This window comes from Papio anubis, chromosome 18 (genome assembly GCF_008728515.1).
Source record: "Papio anubis isolate 15944 chromosome 18, Panubis1.0, whole genome shotgun sequence".
NCBI classification, from domain to species: domain Eukaryota; kingdom Metazoa; phylum Chordata; class Mammalia; order Primates; family Cercopithecidae; genus Papio; species Papio anubis.
Genome location: NC_044993.1, coordinates 37,850,436 through 37,857,108, shown reverse-complemented (window position 1 = coordinate 37,857,108; position 6,673 = coordinate 37,850,436). Strand labels below are relative to the sequence as shown.

The 6,673-nt window shown below is 39.0% G+C and overlaps 1 non-coding gene across 1 annotated transcript in view; it reads right to left on the bottom strand.

Annotated features, from left to right (window-relative positions):
• Positions 1 to 473: 473 nt before the first annotated feature.
• Positions 474 to 6,673, bottom strand: part of LOC101005024 — a 66,235-nt gene continuing 60,035 nt past the window's right edge. The window contains exon 5 of the transcript XR_002519233.2: positions 474 to 516. This is a non-coding gene — a transcript (uncharacterized LOC101005024). The remainder of the gene's footprint in view (positions 517 to 6,673) is intronic.

The following is a 6,673-nucleotide window of genomic DNA, read 5'->3' as shown; positions in this document are numbered from 1 at the left end:
TAGAATGTAAGATATTTTCCACAGAAACTGTGCCCACTGCCTCTCAGGTCTTGTAGAGACACCGAGGTACTCTAAAAAAGAAAGGGGAGTCTCTTTGCCCAACATTGAGCCGATCACAAATATATGCCTTCAAACCACAAAGGGAAGCAAAGGAGCTGGTGCTCAGAGGCATCTTCTACTGCTCAGGGATTGTAACACAACCACATGTCCAAATAGGTAAAGCTGCATTTACATCTCATTGGCCCTGTGAGCCACCGGGGACGCCACACATCTGTGACACAACAATGTACAGGCAAAATGAAAAAAAGAAGGGAAATAGAGTGAGTTTTCCAAAAACCAAATGAATTCAATTCAAAGGACTCCTTCTTCCCCTCCTCTTCCTCCTCTTCCTCCTCCTCCTTCTTCTTCCTCCTCCTTCTTCTTCCTCCTCCTCTTCTTTTTTCTTCCTTTCTTCCTTCTTTCTTCTTGCTGTTCTTCTCCTCTTTTTCCTCTCCTCCTGCTCCTTCTCCTTCTTTCCTATGGTACAATATACATAATATAAAATTCACTATTTTAACCATTTTTTAAGAATTCATTGACATTAATTACATTTTCAGTGCTGTGCAACCATTGTTACTATTTTCAAAACTTTTCATCATGCCAAGCAGAAATTTTGCACCTATTAAGCATTAACTCCTCATTTCCCACTCTCCCAAGTCCCTGAGAACCTTGAATCTATTTTCTGTCTCTATGAATCTGCCTATTTCATATATTTCATATACGTGAGATTATATATTTGCTCTTTTGCGAAAAGGACTGTCTTCTTAACTATTAAACTGATATACATTTGTTGCAAATACATGAAGCAATATATTAATTTAGAGTAATAAACAAATGTCTCAAACTTATCTTTCACCCCTCCCTCCAGCCCATCCCTTCTCTTCAGATGTAACCTCTGACAACAGTGGTGTGTGTCCTTCCCTGTGTTTTTCTAGGCTTGGACACCTAAGTTGTATCATGACTTCTAGAATAGGCTCTGGAATCAGACTACCTGAATGTATGATGCTGGGAAAGTTATTTAACCTCTTTAAGCCTCAATTTCTGCATTTATAAAATGGCATGGACAACAATACCACTCTCTCAGCATTGTGAGCATGAAAGGAGATAAGGGTTTTTTTTTTTTTTTTTTTTTTTTTTTTTTTAACATTTTGTTTTTGTTGTGTTTTTCTGTGAGACGGAATCTTGCTCTGTCGCCCAGGTTGGAGTGCTGTGGTGCGATCTCGGCTCACTGCAATCTCTGTCTCCCGGGTTCAAGCGATTCTCCTGCCTCAGCCTCCTGAGCCCCTGGAACTACAGGCTCATGCCACTACACTGACTAATTTTGTATTTTTATTTTTAATAGAGACAAGGTTTCACCATGTTGGCCAGGCTGGTCTCAAACTCCTAACTTCAGGTGATCCAACTGCCTCAGACTTCCAAAGTACTGGGATTACAGGCATGAGCCATCGTACCTAGCCAAGATAAGGGTTTTAAAAGCACTTTGCACAGTGCCAGGTAAACACTAATAACTTATCAAATGGTAACTGAGTATTATATGGAACTTTGGTTTTTAAAAGGAAAAATGTGATCACATTATTCTTGTTGTTCTCCATCTTGCTTTTAAAACTCCTTCCTTACTGGCACACGTACGCCCACCTCATGCTTTCTTAACTGCTGTATAATCTTAAATCTCTATAGTTTGTTTGCAAATACATCCTTCGGGTATTTTAATTTTATTTTATAAAATTATTGGAGCTTGGCATTCTGGAGCCAGCGGTGTTTCCAGGTGGGTCAACACAACTTGAGGACTCTAAAAACTGATGACAAAAAGGAGAAGATGAATCATTTAATGAACTCCAACTGTGTTCCAAGTATTATGCTGATGTCTCATTTCTGGCCCTCACCACACTGTTCTGCCTCTGTGGAAATAGGCTATTAGGTCAGCTGAGTGTGATGGTCCTGACTATGGTTAAGAATGGTTTTACCTTCTGGGACTGGGCTGTCCACACACAAATAACTCGCTAGTCCTTATAAAAAATAGACATAGACAAAAACCAATTACCCTCTTATTTTTCAAATATTAGATATTGAATTCAGATATTATATTATTAATACATATGAATATCTATTATGAATTATACTAAAACAGTATTATTACTTAGATTATACTTAGTATTATTAAGATCACTATATATTAATTAATTAATAATATCTTATAGTAATATTAGTACTATATTGCATAGTATATAATTATTATATAGTAATAATAATTAATAGTTATTTATAATAATATAATAGATAAAAATATCATTATATATAATTATAGTAATTATTTGTAATACCAATTTATTATATAGTAATACTAGTATTATATAGTATAATTAATTAATATATATTTAAATATAGTAATACTATATTAATTAATATACAGTAATTATAATTACTATCTTAATATCTAATACCCATTAATATCTAAATTCAAACTCCTGACATATAGTCTAGTTGCAGCAGTCTGCTTTATATTTAAAATTTCCAAGCTTCATCTACTTCTGATGAAAGTCTGGTGAATAAAGATACTCTTCACATACAGGAACATTTTCCTGGAATAGCTCAGGCCCAAGAAAAAAAAAATTTCCCGGAGGCCCCTTGTCAAGAGTTAGTTTTTTAATTGCCTGGGGCTCCAGTTGTCCTCTTATCTTCTAAAAATTCTTCCCAATTTTCCCAGCCATATTTAAGTCCCACTAACTCCATGAAATCTTCCCATATCTTCTCCAATCCACGGATTTCTTCTTTTGATTAATTCTCACAAGTGCCATATTCTAGGCAACATTGTTGGAGTATTTACTCTTTCTCTATTAATATTAGTTTTGCTGGACTGTAAATGCAGCAAAAACAGTGATGGTTTATGATTTTCTTTTGATATCTGTTACACGACCTAGAATCATCTTGAGTGTATACACTGGGCTCAGTAAATATTTGTGGGTTCTAATCTCAAGTCAGTAAGAACAACAAAAATCCCTACTTGTAAGGAAAAGAAAATGCCCATTTATTTCTTTTTCTTTCTTAACCTAATAATGAAATCCTTGGGAAAATATTTTTACATAGGAATCTTAATCTTGCCATGCCAATTTGAGAAAAGGATATTCTTTATTTGGTGTGTCACTGGATTTGTGTCAGTTCTTATGACCCATGGCTTGAAATGAGATGGGTTAGTAAACATTTATGAGTTTTTCTATGGTCTCTAAACAGAGCACTTTGAAGCGAGCGAACTCAGATTCTGGTAAACTTTAGATAACTTAGACAGAGAGAGAGAAGGTCTGTCCAAAGCAGTATTTACCAAATTTAGTTGGAGTTATTTGTAAAAGAAAAGGTTTTGATGGTCATAGAAGGCTTGAGAAATCATGATTAAACAAACTTATTTGTGTTTCTTCATTACAAAATTTCTCAATACTTTTAATATGCTAATAACTTCTAAGAAGGAAAGCATTTCCTAAACTTCGTGAAATCCTCTTCACTTGAGCAAGTGTCTATGGGTCTATTATTTTGCGAGTCATTTGTTTTCACCTCTTCTCACGAGTTAGTTTTTTAATTGCCTGTTTAATAATCTGTCACTCATCTGGTACAGAGCCCTCAATGGAGGTCTTTTGACTAAGCACAAGGCTACCCTGATTTCCGTCAAGACAGGAGTAATGCTAGTTCCCATCCACCCCACCCCCATCCCCTACCTTTGTAGAATCCTCTTTTGTAATAATGACAGTGTGTTTAGGAGACCTTCGTTTAGCTTAAGTATTTCTTTTACTAAGCCTGTCTCTTTTGCAAATTAATGTTTTTCTTTTCTTTTCTTTTTTTTTTTTTTAAACAGACGTGGTCTTCCTCTGTCATCCAGGCTGGAGTGCAGTAGTATGATCATAGTTCACTGCAGCTTCAAACACCTAGGCTCAAGCGATCCTCCCACCTCAGCTTCCCAAGTAGTTGGGACTACAGGCCTGTGCCACCGAGTGTGGCTCTGTAGATTGATTTTTTGATGGCATAGCAAATCCTATTTCTCAATTGTCATGATGGTATTTATGTGTCATAAATATGTCAATATGAAGTTATTATAAAATAATCCATCCTGTTGGCATATAAAACATGTGTTTAGGCCTGCCAAAAATGCAACTCCTGCTCTCAGAACCAGCTGCCCAAGTATAGAATGGGGAAAAGGGGTGATTAGGAGTTGACAGCAAAACAGTAAAAGCCTATAGTTCTCCACTGAGTTTAGGTATATTTGTGCCACTATTATATTGCTAAAAATAAATACAAATGATGATTTGAGGCTAAATTAACATGTTTATATGTAGAAGTTAAAGTACTTTTGCAGATCACTCAGGTACCAGGAAAGAGGGGGACTGCCCACTCTGTGCTGGTCAGACCACTGATGCAGAGTTTTGTCATCAGTTATGAGTCCTATATTCTAAGAAGCCAAGTGACAATTGTCAAAGTATAAAGAGGAAAGTGAGGGCAATCAAAAGGAGGTTGCACAAGGAGCATTAGATCTGGTACAATGTGGACATTTGTAAGGCTGTCAAGGGAGTTGCCTTTTGATCTCAGTTCTAAGTGCAAAGTCAGTGGGTGGATGTTATAGATAGACAGCTTCTGACTGCACCCAGGAAGATATGGTCAGAGGCATAAAAAAATAGAAGGTACGGCCTCTCACATTCATAAACATCTCATCATGAAGGATATTGAAGCAACTCCTTGGCCTCTACATTTGAAAGTAGATTTAATCATAAGGTAAAGATGGAACCAAGTCCACTAGGAATGTATTTAATGTAAAAGTATTTGCAGGTCCTCTAGCAAAGGCAGATGTGCCAAAAAATTGTTCACCTAAGCCCTGTTCTGGCAGGGTGGAAAATGTGTGCCTGGTTCCCCCACTTCCTTTGTGCCCTGGATCAAAGGAACTTGCTCCAAAGTTCTGTCCCAGCTCTGAGGTCTATTAACAAATATATGATAGACTCTTATCAGCTTGTCATGGGGTCACCTAGTCATGACCTCAAGGAAGTCCCATCTTGTCTCTGAGCCCTGATTTACAACTCTGTGAACAGAAGACATTAAATTAGATGAGCCTAAGATTTCCTCCTGTTCTGACATTTTGTGATTTTATAGACATGCATGAAGCAGAGCAGGAGAAGAGCTTAAAAACCCACTTACTTTAGCTAAAGCAGTTTAGCTTTAGGAATCCTCCATTGAAAAACATACCATTTTCATCCATTCTTAGTTCAAAGCATCAGACTACAGATTAGGGTTTGTGTGTGTGTGTGTGTGTGTGTGTGTGTGTAGTAAACAGGGATTCAAGGAAATAAAACATGTTTGGAAAGTTTTTTTATATTTATTTTTATTTTTTGGTTTGTTTTTTTATGATGAGGTCTCACTCTCTTACCCAGGCTGGAGTGCAGTGGTGCAATCACAGCTCACTGCAGCCTCAACCTTCTGGGCTCAAGTGATCCTCCCACCTCAGCCTCCAAAGTAGCTATGACTACAGGCTTGGGCCACCATGCTTGGCTAATTTTTTGTAATTTTTTTTCTTTTTGGAGATGGGGTTTTGTCGTGTTGCCCAGGCTGGTGGTTGAGCTCCAGAGCTGAAGAGCCCACCTCAGCCTCCAAATGTGCTGGTATTACAGGCATGAGCCACCACACCCTGCCTCAGGAAAGTTTTACAAAGCAAGATGGAAAAGATGGGTCAGGGGCCTGGAGAGCTGGATATAAGCTCTTTGAGGAACAAAGGATTTGGGAATAGGAGGAGGGCTTGGAGGGAGAACATTTCCCAGTCAGTCCCAGCAAGGATCAGAGTCCACCAAACAACCCAAAGGAAGTGAATAGAAGAAGCAGCATTCCCAAAGCCATTTCTGGGTTTCCTTCTAACCACAACAGGAAGTTTTCTCTGATAACCAGTCCTCTTCTGGCTGAGTGCCATTGTGTGATGTCTCTGTTGCTGACACTGTTTCAGTTTCCCTAGCTGGACTAGACTGTCACTCATGACCAGTTTTTGCCCTCTACAACTCTTAGATGTGATGTGGAAGACAAACCTGGAGTTTGGAGTTCCAAAAGATAAATGGTGAGCTGGATTCTCTCTACCATCCAACTCAACAAAGAAACTCTAGACTTCGTACCCACGCCCTGTAGCTAAGCTGAATGGGTCCTGCCCATTCTCAGGGACTTACCCAGGAGCTGACATGTCCATAGCTCCCACCTGCAGATCCTGATGGGTCTACCTGGGCCTGAGCTCAGGGCTAGCTAGAAATGGGAGCCAGTACCCTTCCATGAGCAGCACTCTACCAATTTAGGAAAAGAGCTGGTGGAGGATGGACCAAGGTTTCCTGGCCCCTTAGGTCCCCTCGTAGTGGTTCTTAAAGGGCTCCAAGTGGGATTGGGCCCCCTATCTACAGCAGTACCTCATGTGTGACACTCTTCATTGGCCCTTTTCCTTCCCTATCATGTGAGACTCCCTAAAAGTGTTCCTTGGAATCAGTTTCCAAACAAATTATCTGTTCGCAAGTCCCCATCACGGGGGCTAAGGACCACAGGCTTAGATCCCCATTAAACTCCACAAAGGCCATTTTGGCCCCTGCTGGGTGTAGCAATATTGCTAAGTCCTGTTTCATGGAACTTACAAGGG